This window comes from Aythya ferina (genome assembly GCF_964211825.1).
Source record: "Aythya ferina genome assembly, chromosome: 6".
In the NCBI taxonomy this organism is placed as follows: Eukaryota; Metazoa; Chordata; class Aves; order Anseriformes; family Anatidae; genus Aythya; species Aythya ferina.
This window is the reverse complement of record NC_140303.1, coordinates 31768454-31783508: the sequence shown is the minus strand read 5'-3', so window position 1 is coordinate 31783508 and position 15055 is coordinate 31768454. Positions and strand designations below refer to the sequence as shown.

The 15055-nt window shown below is 43.9% G+C and overlaps 1 long non-coding RNA gene across 2 annotated transcripts; it reads left to right on the top strand.

Annotated features, from left to right (window-relative positions):
* Positions 1–853: 853 nt before the first annotated feature.
* Positions 854–4678, top strand: LOC311438816. Of its 2 annotated transcripts, none has more exons than XR_014694331.1 (3): positions 854–1213; positions 1693–1856; positions 2138–4678. It is a non-coding gene; the product is annotated as an uncharacterized lncRNA (long non-coding RNA). The 2 variants fall into 2 exon arrangements; XR_014694332.1 differs by having other exon boundaries at positions 854–1400.
* Positions 4679–15055: the final 10377 nt, after the last annotated feature.

Below are 15055 nucleotides of genomic sequence, written 5' to 3'. Positions count from 1 at the left end.
CCTAGGCAATTTCTGAAAACAGTTTCAACAATTTTGATTAATACCTACTGGGTGGCATTATTGCTTTCCTTGCTAAAAAAAAAATAAATAAATAAATAAAATACATTATAAAAACCATTTGTGATTGAGCTGTGTTTGAACAGCTCTTAAAACATAGCATTTCTTAGTTTCAGCCCAGCCTCCAAAAAAAAGCTCTCATCAGATCAGATAAAGTGGGTGGGCACGATTAGGCTAATGCATAACTTTGCATGCAACTTTAAAACCCATGGGCTGATGTATAAGGACGAGAGGGCTGTGAGACAGCACATCTTCCCCCATGGCTAACAGAGACAGACATGGAGCTCTCATAAATTCTTTAATGCAGAAGTTAAATATGAAAATCACGTGTAAGCAGAGTGACACGAGGTCTGGGGAAGCAGCTGACAATTGCTAGAGACTCATTGCAGAGCATATGAATTTTGACCTTCCCTTTACAACCAAGCAGGTTACGAGCAAAGGCCAAGTACTTGCCATTCTGCTTTTTTTTTTTTTTTTTTCCCTTTAGGTTACAAATCTTAATGTTATCTCAATATGCGTTATGAAATCATGCACCTCATTAGGAGTAACGAGGCAGGCAAACATCGAACAGCCACTTTTAAGACCTTGCAGTGTTGCTTACGCTGCGAGGAAGAGCACCAGGGCACAGGTAGAAAGGAGCTCTGAAGTAAGGGTGAAGTCGCTATGGAGATGCAGCTGATTAGCACGTGATCTGTAGGATATTAAAATGGATGTGAAGGATTAATAAACAAATAAATCTGACAATTCTTTACGCCGCAGTTTTGCACTGATGCTGGTATCCCTCTTAACTCCCCGGCCTTTTGCTGCCACCTCCCGGGCTGCTGCTCGTCCGCGGCGGGGTCCCGCACAGCCCCGGGGTCTGGCTCTGCCCGGCGGGCTGGCTTTGTGAGAACTTCGTGTGATTGTGCAAATCCTGGCGCACGCACTGTACGATACAGACCGCGTTATATTGCAGCATGAAGCATAAATATCACTCCCACGCGGCGGGGCTCATTAGGGAGCGTAAAGCCTGTTGTGAGATCATTTATCGTCTCGTTTTACTCGCAGAGAGTGCGTGTTTGTGGAGGAGCTGTCCTCTAACAGCTGAGACAACAGCATGAGGCCAGGCCTACCTTGTACTGCCAGCCTTGCAGTCTTGCTCTAAGCAGAGCCCCAGGTATGCTCGCTCCCAAGCAGGTCTGCATACCTGTGCTGGCAGCACGACCCAGCCGCCTGCTGGGCGCAGAGATCCTCACGATCGGATTGTCCAGGGCTGCCTGCTGCCAGAAATGAAACTGGAACAGTTTAGGTGCAGGAAAACGTGGGCCTAATCCAGCTGGGAGAGCGGCGCCGAAATCCCTCAGGTAGAAATACACTGACAATGAATCGCTCTCTTATCCTTCGTCTGGATTATTTAATAAGTGAAGAATGGGCACTACAGGCTATTTTTCACCCAGCCAACGCCTTTCCTCATGCATGCAAATCAGCACACAGGAGATTTTATGCCCATTTTTCGCTTGGAAGGGAGCTAGAAGAGTATAAATTCATCTCAGTCCTTCACGCTTCCCCTGTTCACAACCGGTCATAACTTTCATTTATTGTTTGTGCTATCCTTTAAAACTAATCACACTTTGCTTTTCTATCTTGCCACTCCAGCGTCTTCTGCTATTGCATGAGGAATGACGGCAGTTTTCTAAGAGGCTCACAAGCAACTCGGTGGAATAATGTCCTTAGGCGCCCTCTGACTGGCTTGCAGCCCTGGCACCCTGCGCCTCTACATTAACCCCACAGAAGCAAACAGGAGATCCGACAGTGTCAGGGTAAGGGAAAGGAGACTTCAGCTTGTTATCTTTAGGTGTATCCTAAACCAAACAAGTAAAGGATTTTCCTAAACACCGAAAGAAAAGTAAAAATCTACCACCATGGGTTTGGGATCGAAAGGACTAAAATAAAAGAAGGCAAATTTATTACCAAGAGCAGCAAAACACAAAAACAAGTTTCTATTCGACTAATTTTCAAGTTTCTAACACTATATTTTTATTTTATTAAAAGAAAGTTCCTCCAAACCATTTTTTTTTCAGATTATCCTTACATATTTCAGATCAGACCAACATGAGAGCTGCAGCAGCACCCCCCTGACGCCGCTCTCAGCAATCAGTACTTCCAGCATCCACCCTCCTCTCTGGGCGAGATTCCTGCGAAGCTGCAACTCCCACGGCTTGCCTGAGAAAAATCTCACGGATACGGTGGCTGTGAGCCTGGTGGGAAGAGAGATCTGCCATCCGCTTCTAGGAACAGCAGGTGAGGTGAGGTGGAAGTGCAGAGGCTGAGGACAGACCATAGCCCCGGTCAGCCTGTCCCTGCACTCTCACCGCTTGTCTGATGCACTCCGGGCATCTCACAGCCGTGGCCAGCACCCTCACCTAACGCATCTTTGATGTCACAGAGCCTTGCTGCCTCCCTTTTTGTAGGCTGGCTGGGCTCCTAATGGCAATTTTGCTACGGTAAGGCACAGATCTGGGCTGAAATGAAGCATTTTGCAACATTCAGAACAACAACAAGAAAAAAAGAGAAGAGACAAAGGAGGAGTTCCAGCTTTATAACTCAGTTTATAGAAGAGCAGAAAGAGTTAAAATGAGAGGTTCTCTCCCGTGCATCTCACTGGTGCAAGAGGGATTCAGAACCAAGTGAACGCTCTCTAGAAAGGTTTTAAAAGGCATTTTCTGTCAAAAGAAACGTTTGATGTGTTCCATCTTTTGCTGTTAGGGCACACATAAAGGAAGGGCTTGGATAAAACTGTGTCAGAATTGCAATTCTGGAACAAAGGAAGGGCTCTCTGTAAAGAAAAATAAACAGCACCTGCACTGTTAGAAAAGTCTCGATTGCTTCCTGGTGCTGAGCTGGGGCATGACTGGCCAACCAGCCTGGAAGGTGGCATCATCTCCTTACACGGGGCACCAGGACTGACCTCAGTTAGGTGGCTCAGCTGTGGGACCTGCCACCTTGCTGTGAGTTCAGGTGGCTCTGTACCCAAGAAACAAAAACGTGATAGGTGTCCCCTTGTAGTAACGTCTGCGTTGATTTTTGGCACTTGTTCAGAGACTCCTTCAAAATTAGTCCAAACAAGCTCATGGAGAATCACCAGCCTCCTATGGCTAGGCCAGTTGGTCACGCTCACTACGAAGCGTATTGCTCATTTTAGGGCTGTCGTTCCTGAGCTGCCACACAAGTTTTGAGCCCCTCTTATTGCTGTGAATATTCTTAACATCCAAAAAAGTCAATATGGAAGTGCTGGGACAGAAGCACTAGAAAGCTGAGAAGAGCAAAGAGACACGTTTAGGAGCCCGTGAGCTCCCGTAGGTTAGCATCCTGTCAGTTTTGTTTGAGATACTCAGAGAAGCCAAATGCAAAGTCTGAATCAGTTTCACGATGATTTCCCTGCCAGAAGAGGTGGCATTCACTGTGAATGCATTACCAAAAAAAGAAAAGCACAATTGTTTCAAATGCCAGATTTTTCAAATAACAGGTAGCTTCTGAAGCCTCATCTGAAAGGAATAACTCGAGCTGAGCCAGGTCATGCCCAGAGGATCCCAGGACTTTGCCATAAGGAACAGCACATGTCACAATCATTTTATTTCCTGAAAATCCGTGTGCTAGCAGAAAATTAAGTTAAAAGGCCTCTGTACACAAAGGATCTTTTTTACTTATTTTGCCCACAGTGTTCTCTGCTGCATCTCTGCTCTCTGCTTACCCAAAGAGCACAGTGTGTCCCCATGGCACAGCCCAGAGCAGAACAACATCTTCTCCAGAAGCCAGCACGCTCTCAGAGGCAGAGGACCAAGGCCATGCTAAAGCTGGGCTACCCACCATAATGCAGCACCTCACCCGCAGCTTTTAAGAGGTGCACGCACCTATGCCAGAACACGGAGGAACAAGCTCTGTCGTAGGCCTTGGACAGCTTCACAGCTTTTTGGTCAGGCTTGCAAAAAGAGGCAGCTGGCACTACAGCCTGCCCCAGGGGCTACCTATTGGCTGCCCTTACATGACAGCTCCTGCACAAAAGTCTCAGTGCACCACAGCTGCCTTCAAGTTTTGCCAGGGATGTTCCGAGGGCAAAAAGCTCCCTTTTTTTTTTGCGACACTTCTTGACAGGGACTCATCCCTTCTGCTGGGTGAACAGCCTCACTGGGGAGTGAACTGGCTGGGGAGCCTCAGGCAGGAGGGAACCTTGCAATTGCATTCAATAAAAGGGGAAAGGCCGGGAACCTCAGCCTGATCTGGAGCAATGCATTTGTCTTTAATCCAAAACCACCGGTGTGGTGTCACCTAGCATGTCCACACAAGGCTTTTCTGCCGCAGAGTGATTTAATAGATTTATCTTAGAGCCTGTCCACTAGGTAGGAAACCTGGGCCAGCTAACTGGAATACTGGCTCTCCTTGCATTTCATTTAGCTAGAAGAAAACTAGATATGATGAAAAAAAGGTTTTAGAATAACTGAAGAAATCCTAAAATTATCATTCAGTGGCTGTATGGTGTCTCACGTTATTTTAAATCAGGACTGACTGGGGTTGATCCTGCTAAAAACTAAACATTCAAATCTAGGTATAATTTTAATTAAGCCTAGCCCAGTACATAAGTGAACAGGAGCCACCTCTCTGATCCGTGCTTCCTTCAAGCTAGGTGGCAACTGGCTCCCAGCTTCTCCTACAACTCTCTGATGTTGGATGGAGTCTCCAGAGAGAAGAAGTGATTTCAAAACCAGCAAAGCATTCCTGGGAGTGGAATCTCTTTAGGCACTGATGTGAATTCCTAACATTTATATTGAAATACTGTGATGAGAGAGAAGAGGAAGAGTTAAATTGGCACCTTGTTGGGAAAGGCACCCATAAATTCTCCAGTGATTGCTCTCACAGCTGAACTAAACACGACAAGACAATTAATTGGCAAGGGGCACAAGGTGACAGCAAGATTATGACTACTGTGACAGCTAGCAGTTACAGCAGCCCCAGCACTCAGAAAGACTCCAGGGTTCCAGATAATATAGTGAAAAAAACTCTTTAGAAAGCACAGAGATACTGAGCACTGGAATAAGAGCGTGTACTGATAACATGCCTCTACGATATCTGCCTCCATCCAAAAATTGTCCATTTCTAATAGTCACAAGTAAGTATACCAGATTCTTTTGAGGTCCTGGGACATCACATTTGTCATGTTTCCCTATCACAGGGGCAAGCGATTGCTGCTTCTGGCAAGAAACCCCTGCATGATTTGTGGGCTCTTCCTCTGCTCTGTTTTAGAACAAACTACAAATGGTTAAAGGGAACCAGCTTTTCTTTGAACTGGAAGAGAACAGAGTGGTTCATAGATTCAGAAGCAACAGAGAGGTATTTAAAGAAATGACAGACTTTGATCTGAGAGCACTTCCTGACTAATACCGCAGACAGACTCATACACATTATCATCAAACACATAGGTATGCTGATAAGTACGTGTGACTGAGCTTGCAATCACTACATCTTTTGTGTAATCATGCAAGCATACCCCAGCGCTATTCCACAGATAAATTTTCAATGGAGGAAACGCAGCCTAATGATATATGTTTGGCATAAAAGAAGCTAGATCAAAGACGGGTGTCAAAGCTGCAATCTTTTCAAGACGGGAGGGAGGAAATGTCAGGATGGCCTGAACAGTGCACAGTTTTTAGTCCTGTACGTCCTCCTGTTCCAAACCCAGACAGGCAATAATAAGTCCTCCTGGAGGATCTTGCTCCAAAACAAACCCAAAGCATTGAAATCAGCGTTTCACAAAGCTCTGAGAAGCACGTCAACACGCAGCGTTACAGATAAGTGAGGCCCACAGAGGTCCAGGCCATGCCTGGACTAGGCTGGGAAGAGCCTGATATTCCCTGTTCTCATTTTCTTATTAGAGAGCTGGCAAGCGATGTCATCTAGATTCGCAGGGATTTATTGCCTGTTTCCAATCTTATCAAAATGAATAACCTCTGAGAAATTTTGCAGACAAGCCTGCAGGCAGAGGGATACCTTGGCTGTTGAGATCAGCGTTTTTCGATGGCAGAAGATTGCAACGTAAGGACCGTCCAGCCGGCTCTAAGCCACAGCGTTAGCACTGATACCAAACTGTGACAGGATCAGTATTGCTGGCACCTCGTGCCCTGCTCTGCAACCTCAATTTGAGGAAATGAGTTAGCTGGTTGGAACCAGCACCAGCTACAGAGGTGCCCACCTTCGGCACCTGCTGACCCCAGAATCTACTGAGGGAGGTTTTTACGGGTTGTTTCCTTCCAGAGAGGTAGCAGTGCCAGTTAGACCCTCAGCCTGGAACACAGGAAATTTAGGCTCAAATTCCTTTTTAAATACAAATTCTTGAATGCCCTTGTGAAATCCATTTAGTTTCTTAGCACCCTGGTTCTGCTACCAGGCAATGTCCTGTGGCAGAAGAGGTGTTCAGGTGCGCAGAACATAGGTGTGGTGGAATGAGATGGATGACACAGGCAGCCAGGATGAGGAGTGATATCCCTCTGACATGCATTTCTGCACAGTACGGGCTGCTGGGTTTTTCCTCTCAGATTTTAGCAGCACTACAGCCTTTTATGACATTGAGCTCTTCACCGTACATGAAGCAGGTCATGTGAAACAAGCACCCCTTGTGAGGCAGCCCATCCTTCAAACACCCTGCGGAGGCATCCAGCCCCATCTGAAAATTCATTTTTTCCAATGAACAACTGCAGCGTGATAAGGATTAGCAAGAAAATGGTTCCCTTCCAGTACTTTCAACCCCATGGACAGTTGTGGCCTCATATTAGCATCATTTAATCAGGAAAACAACAAACAAGCCTGGCCATTTTTAAGCCAGCCACGCCTGCTGCAGTGTGTCACCAGAAGCCTCAGTCATGCAAAGACCAAGATTAAAAACCAATTAAAACCAAGTTTCCATTGGTTTTCCATCAGCCTAATGCTACAGTCATTATACAAGGCCACCTCTTGTCTGCGTATACAGGTTTCAGCATTTTAAAAGAACAAGATGTCAAAAAGTGCCAGCTACTGCATAGGAAATGAGACTGGGGGATATATCACAGCCGCTTCTCTCTTCATCTAATGCACCCAAGATTTGAGTTTGATTTTGGTGCACTGAAGTATAGATATAATAGGTATCAGATTTTTTTAGTAGGGGTAATACCCTTCAAAATATTTTAAAGTGTACAAATAGAAAGCAAACAGAAAGCAATTGGGCATCTTTTTCTACTCAGAAAGAAAAGTTTACTGCAACACTGTTAGAAGGAAGAGTACCCAAGAGAGTCCATTTCCTCCTTCCTCCCACTCTTCATAAGTGGTTCCTAAAATAGATTTTCCTTCCTATAAGCAATCTGGAGCTTTAATGGAAGATACTTTAACAGAAGGTAACACTTTCATTCATGCATTACTGGGAGATTGTAAGCCCAGGACACCTCTGCTCCGTGCCTCAAATATTAGCATGCCACTTCAGAAACAGCAAAACACAGACAGATCAAGCAGTAGTCTGTTCAGTCACCCAAAACCAAAGGGCTGTTGCCCACAACATCTAGGAATACTCCTGGCAAGTAAACAACTGTCAGTTTTTGCTGTTATAGAACAGAAAGCTCCCAAATACAACGATATTTAAGAACTCGTTTAAAAGCAATGTAATTCCATCAGTATGAGCAGCCTCTGAGTTTGGCTGGCCATTTCAAAAAGAGGGGAGTAAAAGAATCTCAGCACTGTAAGAAATCCCCAGCGCTGGAGCACATCTGACTTGTTTGATATTCCACATACTGCACTAACAAGCAGAAGACACGTCGTAAGCTTATATCCTTACTGAAGTGTAAGAGGTTCGCTTCAACAAAGAGCACGCTGCATTCTCTTGCATGATAAGTAGCATCTTTCTTTTAATCTTCTTTAATTAATATCTGTCAGCTAATTTTTAATTTGCCTGTATAATATGACCAATGGGCAGATGATTCATGAACTGATACAGCATTTCAAAAACTCTTTCATCAGTAGTCTGCATTCTTAATTATTTTGAAACTTCTGTGTTTGTCAAAACCCACAGTGCATTATCCTAATTTGTATTATGCCTGGAGGTTTCAGTGAAGTAAGAGCCCAGAGAAAGTAAATGAAGTTTTGATGGAGCCTGAGAAGTTGTTGTGAATACAACCTTTCCTTTCGCTTGCTTTGTTCTCTCGTGTTTCACAAACATACCTGTCTAAAGAAACGTGGATTTGGCACCGTGCCTATGGATTGAACTTCTGTGGATAACCCTAAGTGGTTGGAAATGTAATTGGACAGAATCTCTATATCCCTTTTATGTATCTTAAATAAGGCAAGATTTTAGTTTACTGACGAGGGATTTTACTTGCTGAAATACAGAAAAGCTTTCTCAAGAATGAGGAGCACAACATCCCCTTTTTCAAGCAATAATTTATGAAATGTCTAGGGTTGTGTGCAAAGCAAACACTCAGGGCTCCCCTGCCCTACGCAGCTCAGCACTGAGCTTGTGCAACAGGGCTAAGTGCAAGGTAGACAGAATATGCCTTTCATTTGATGCTAGTCCCAGCTCTCAATTCTGCACACACAATTTACATTAAACAAGCATTAGTTAAAAAATAAATCAGCCTCAGAGCAGAGACCAGGCTCAGGAGGTTCCCGTTCCAGCCAAGCACCTTGAACACCAGACACCACAATTATTTCCATCTCTGTTTGATCTCCTTTTGGCCCCAGGAATACTGCACAGTGACCCACTTTTAGACCGGGCACAAGAGATTTCTCCCTCCATTTACATCCTCATGCTGGGAGGCTCTTTGGTGAAAAAGCAAAGGGAATTCACAGCCATTCAGGCCACCAGCAGCTACACTTGGGAGCAGGCTGTACTTCGGAGCATCAGCTCTCAGAGCGTCTGCCTCAGATGCCATAATCTCCCTAAGCAAGGGGAAATATCTGAGCTACGGACAGCACTTGGCATTTCCTTTGAGCTAATTCATTCAGCACACATCTGAGATACCACGCTGAATTACACCTTTGTTTTGGCAGCCATCCCCATCTCCCTTGTTTTTCATAACACTTCTCATTCCCAAACACGCAGTGTGCCTCCAGGTCGTTACACTGCTTCCATAGCTTTGAAAGGCTCTAAGCCAGTCCTCAGGAGCTGTGACATCCACAGGGCATGAGATCCAAGGGGGTGAGGCCTGCTCAGATCCATATGTTGTCCCTGACCTGAAAATCCAAATTATACAACCTAGTTCTAATAAGGAATGGACTGACAGAGCACAACTGAAAAGCACTCTCAGGACAACAGGTCTGTTTTCAGGTGCATCCGCGTTCTCTTGAACTGGAGCAATCACAAGCTGCTTCAATCCATTTTAATCCATCTTTTGTCCCCGAATTACAAACGCTGAGAAACCAAGGAAACTAGCTAGCAAGGTTGTCCAGACAGAGTAATTCGAGTATGGAAATGACCAAAGAAAAAAACAAACAAAAAGAAAGAGTCTCAAGAGAAAGGAAAACTTGGCCAAATAGACATCCCAATGTAAAATGTGTCTATGTAGAGTTTGTAAAGGGATGGGAAGGGCATTCATTTGCAAAGAGCATTCTTCATAAACGAAAGGTATAGAAATATACCCAGGAGGGTTTAGCTGACCCGTACAAAGAAAACTGAGCTGACTCTTTAGTTCCTAAGTAGAGAAAGGCTAAAGAGGCAAGAAGTGAGGCCTTTAGCCACTCAAAATGCTGTGGAGTCAAAAGATAATTTAGGTCTGGCCTAGCAGTTAAATACAGCTTTTCTGCTGTTTTTAACAGAGATGGTTACATTCATGGGGATAATAGGAGGGCACCTCATAGCAGTGAAGCATTAACCACATCCTAGGAACTACCAACATTTGGAAAATCACAACAGAATTGAACATAAAGGGTAAATGGTCTTCATCCAAAGAGGTACAAAGATCACCAGTCCGTCAGATAGCGTATCTGTCTTTTAATTTGACAGTGATATGCTATGATCCAGAGCAAAAAAACATTGTGTGTATTTTTAAAAGTAGGGAGTGGTAAGAGAGAAATAACATTTTGCAAGACTTTAGTACCATTAGTGGAGAAATGAGTCAACCTAGGAGAGGGAGGTAAATTAAAACTGTGATGAAATGCCCCATGGTTTTATCAAGCTTGATGGTGGCAGCCTGTAGCATCCCTGTTCAATAAGAGAATTGTTTCCTTATACAAGTTCAACGATTGGAACTAATCTCTATAGACTTAAACCAGGCATTTCCTTCGGTGCCTCCAGGCAGATTATTAAAGTGGAAAAAATGGAGATTAAGAGAATAACTATTAAGTAGGTAAGAAGTGGAGATTGTAATTGTTTACACCACTGGGAAGAAGCATCCTCCTGATATCAGTGCTGTGCTCAGCTCTGCTTATATTTTAATAAAAATCTTGGTCCAAGAAAAAGGTGATCTAAAAAGGTGTGTGGTCCTAAAGCTTCAGGTAACACAGAATAGGAAAGCAGTGCTAATTACTCAGAATACGTCTTCATGCATGCCGAAAGAATTGCACAGCCTCATCAGTCTGAGATGGGCAGAAACTCAACACTGCAATTCCCCAGCCTGCTGCACCCACCCTGCCAGGCAGCCAGCCGGGGACAGGGGCAGAGGGAGGCACCGAGAGTCCAGAAATGGGGAGCAGCAGTGCCCGGCCACGTCCTCGGCTCCAGGCCATGGACCTCCTGCCAGAGTGGCAAGAAGTGGAGCTGGCTGGAGGTCCAAAAGGAGGCCTGAATGCACGCCTGCATTTAACTGACTAGTCACTAGATGTCGCTGAAAAATGTCTCAAAAGGCAGAGAGGGAAAAATACCTGTCTGTAAGCATGGCCAACATCATTTACTGGCTCCCAAGCAGGAGCGTGCACCCTGTGCCGAGCAGCAGCCCATCCCGAAGCCTTGGCCGAAAGGCAGCAGCAGTTCCTGGGCCTGAGCATCACTGACAAGTTTCAGTGCTGAGCACCACGGGTGCTGATGCAGATCTAGGGCTTGGCAGAAGTTCAGCACCCTCAATACAGCCAGTGGGACCCAAAGTGGTTTGTCCCAGCTGGTTTGTGAGTGTTGTACCAAATACCAGAGTTTCTACAGGCTGTACCAACTGCTCCCTTCTCACTCTACACTTAGAGCAATTCCTTCTTGGCCCTTTCGCCAAGGCCATTTCTTCCTAAGCACAAAAAAGCCACTGTTGGTACTGGATGGTTTAAATGCCGAGTCGGTGCCCACCACGGACACCCGGTAGCTGGTAGAAGGCAGCCGTCTGTGCCGTGTGCCCATCAGCAATTCGACTTTCTTCCTCCCTGACAGCATGCTGGATAACTTTGTGCAAAAAAAGGCAAAATGTTATTGCTACCATGCTTACAGCTCTATCTACTGCTTTTACTCTGCACCACGAGACAGAAAGTTTGTTTTCTACCTTGATTCTGAATGTGACTCTCATACTATTCATTTTATTTTTATTTTTATTTTTATTTATTTAGTGGAACTGATCCAGAGGGAGAAGGCAATAATTTGTGGTGGTTTGGTCTTTTGTTGTTGTTGCTCTTTGTTTTCACTCTAAGAGAGCTAAAAGGAAGCTTGTGGGGTTTTTTGTTTGATTGTTTTTGTTTTTGTTTTTGTTTTGTTTTGTTTTTTTCCTGATAAAAAGAAAAAATGATCAGTCCTTGGCTCCCTCACTTTATATGAAATAGTTATTGATGGCTTGCTGGTATAAATGCATACCAGACAGAAATTCAGTCCTCCCTAGCTCTATCCCCCACAGAGCATTTAACCACTGTCTGTGTAACACCGGAGCCACTTTCCTGTCTTTTTTTTGCTTCTAATGAATTTATAATATACAACGCCTTCCTGTACATCACTCCCCTTTCTGTAGAGGCCATGAGTTACTGCTTGTTCTTCCTCACGGACCTGTTCTTCCTCTGCTCCCACCTACAGAGCAGAGGCTCAGTCCCTATGAAAATCCATCTGTTTCTCCCTCCCATCTCATGCATGCCATCCACTAAAGGTAACAGCTGCTAGTTTCTCTGCCAGTCTTTCCTCCCTGTTGAGTGCTCTCATCCAGCTGCTGAAGTTCCCAGAAACACTTCACTCATCCCTGTCAGGGCAGGCCCCACTCCTGGGTACACCGTGGCCACTGCTCCTTTCTCAGCAGCAAGAATTGTGGGCAAACCTGCAGCCTGACTGAAATTCCCACTGGTCTCAAGAAGATTAGGATTTCTTCCAGACTTATATCGATGGAGAAGAGAGGAACTAGGGATTCCTTTTGTGGATCTAGCTGTCTGTATCACTGTACAAAATCACCTAATTTTGACTAGTGGATTTTGATTTAGCTGCTCATTCATAGCAGTCCTAATTGCTTTGTGATTCCTGCTCTATGACTGCATTTTTGACAAGTCTCATGATGTTATGAAACCTGATTTATTTATTGCTATGATCCTCATTCTCTGTATAAATTCAAATGTAACTTGTAATGACTTGAACTTTAAGCACTTTTATGCAATTTTAATTTTTAATGTACATCTTAATATCATTTTCCCCTGCTCTTTCCTAACTCACTTAAAAATACCATTAAAAATCACATGAGCTTGCAGTGGCTGTATCAAGCAGAGCAGTGGGAAAGGTGGCATTATGTCTCTCAAAAAAATGAATTAGATTTGTACTGGAGGAGCATTTTACCTTCAGGGAAATTGAATTCCAACATATGAACAGAAACTGTGAGAAGTCTGCCTGCGTATGGGCCTCAGAACTCACCCCAGCACTTGAAAAACATAAGTGACAACTCACAAAGTGTTTCTTAGTTCCTATTATACATGCAAAAAAAAAAAAAGAAAAAAATAAAAAGGGTTTAAAAACTACATTTTAGAAGACTTCACAAACAATCTGAACTGCAAACCTTTTGACTGAGTTCAGCAGGTTGTGCCTTTGCAATTCATAGGCATTCAGAGATACAGTCCCCAAAATACAGATACAATTTACAGGAAGCATATTTGTCTCCACTGCTTAGATAGGGAGATCAGACATAAGCCTGGAGTGCCTAATTTAAGCACCATGGCTGGTGGCTTAGTTTTGGTGTCAGGACACACCACAGATTGTACAGGAAGTCTGACTGACAGCTGAGGAAAACTGGCAGCCTAAAACACTTGTTCTTTTGAACTGCATGTCACAACACCCCGTGCAGCCCTGTACGTTAGGCAGAATTCCCCTCTTCAGTGCTGTCCCTGCACAGGAGCTTGTGAACGGTTCCCTTTAGGACCACAGCCCTACCTTTTTGCTAGCACCATTCATCAGATCTTCAGGGCTAGCACAGCAAGCTCAACTCTGTTTTGCTTTACCTATTTTCAGTAGAATTGCCAATGATGCTTGAGTGAGGGAAAAAAAGTGTGACAGTTTTCAATCCCACAGTGAGTAGGCAGTGCTCATTGTCAAGGGGAGAGTAGAGAAGGAGCACGTAACTGTCCACAAAAGAAACCTTCAGATTTTAAGACTGAGGGATCATAAAGGGGGGGGTCAATGATCATGGGGTCGATGATCAGCATTTGGTCTCCTGGTACTAAATCGATTAGATTGTTTATAGGTAAGCATGTTGAGCTTAAGGCGCTGAAAAAAATAATATAAAAAAGTCATAAGCATTTAATTAAATATCTACAGAAAGAAATCTATGGCTAGTTTGGAGGATGCAGTTGATTTACTAATGGGAGTTTTGAAGAACTCAGCAGCACAGCTGTATTTCCTCCCAAAGCAGAAACCAGAGCAGGTTGAAAAAGAAAGGTTCTGTTACACACAAACATTTAGGATGAGTTTGTTTTCTGAAACACGACTGCAGTCCACTGGGACTAAAATCAAGAGTTTTCAAGGATGGATATTTGGCAGTAACTTTGTTTAAGAAATAATACAAAACACATTTCAGGTATGAAATATGCTATCTGCTGCCAGTAGCATGATGTTACTGGCTACTTAGAACTGGGCTCTCAAGCTTCCCAATGCAAATCCTGAGATGTCTGGAGAAACTGTCTGCTCGGATTCGCAGGGTTGCCAAGCCTGAAGTAGTTTAGCTGGCAAGTTTGCCTGAGAGCTACTGATCTTGGAAAATGGAGGTCTCATTGTCATTGTGCCAGCAGACTTCACTGTAATTTGGTGGAATGGAAACTCTTGCCATATATTAAGCAGAAGAAGAGGTAAGCAAGGATCTGTAAGTAAGGGTTACATGTGGAGTCAAAACATGAAAACGAATACTTGTTCTCTCAGGGTAACCTGGGGGCAGAAGGGAGGGATCACTTCTGGATCCCATCTGAATATAAACCATTGGAAAGAGGCAGACAGAAGAGAGGGGGAAAAAGAAGGAAGAAACAAAAGAGAATTTTAATTTCTTCCTTCCTTGGTCTAAAGACCAAATCTTTTCAAATCTTTTACCATATTGTTTAAAAAGGACTGGAGTTGTTACAAGTAGCAGAGCATATCCCTGTGGGTTCAGCCCTGCTCCCGTGGAAGGTGATAGATGTAACAGCACGCCAGCTGTGAACGCACGGTGTGGCTGTGCAGACACGTGCACACGGTGAAGGGTTAGGGCTGACCATGTACATCAAATTGTATGAATTTAAAATAGATGCAGGGCTTTGTATTTTTCATCTGACCAGGGCCTGAGCTTGCTGTTTGTAACATGCAGAGCTTTTATGGAAACTTACCTGCAATTAAACCCGTTGTTGAAAGGCTTAGGAATATCTGGAGAATACTAATAAATTAAACAAACAAAAAAAGACCACACAATTGCCTAAAATAGCTGAGAGTCTAACATAAAAAAAAAAAAAAATTTGTCCTGTTGGTAAGTGAAAAGCAAAGAATATCTTCTCATTTTCATATTTTTAGCTTTCCAGTCAGGATTGCAAATGGAAATATTTATTTGCGCCTTGGATTCTTATTTCTAATTAACAACAACTATTATTATCTGCTTCGGTCTATAGCTTCAGG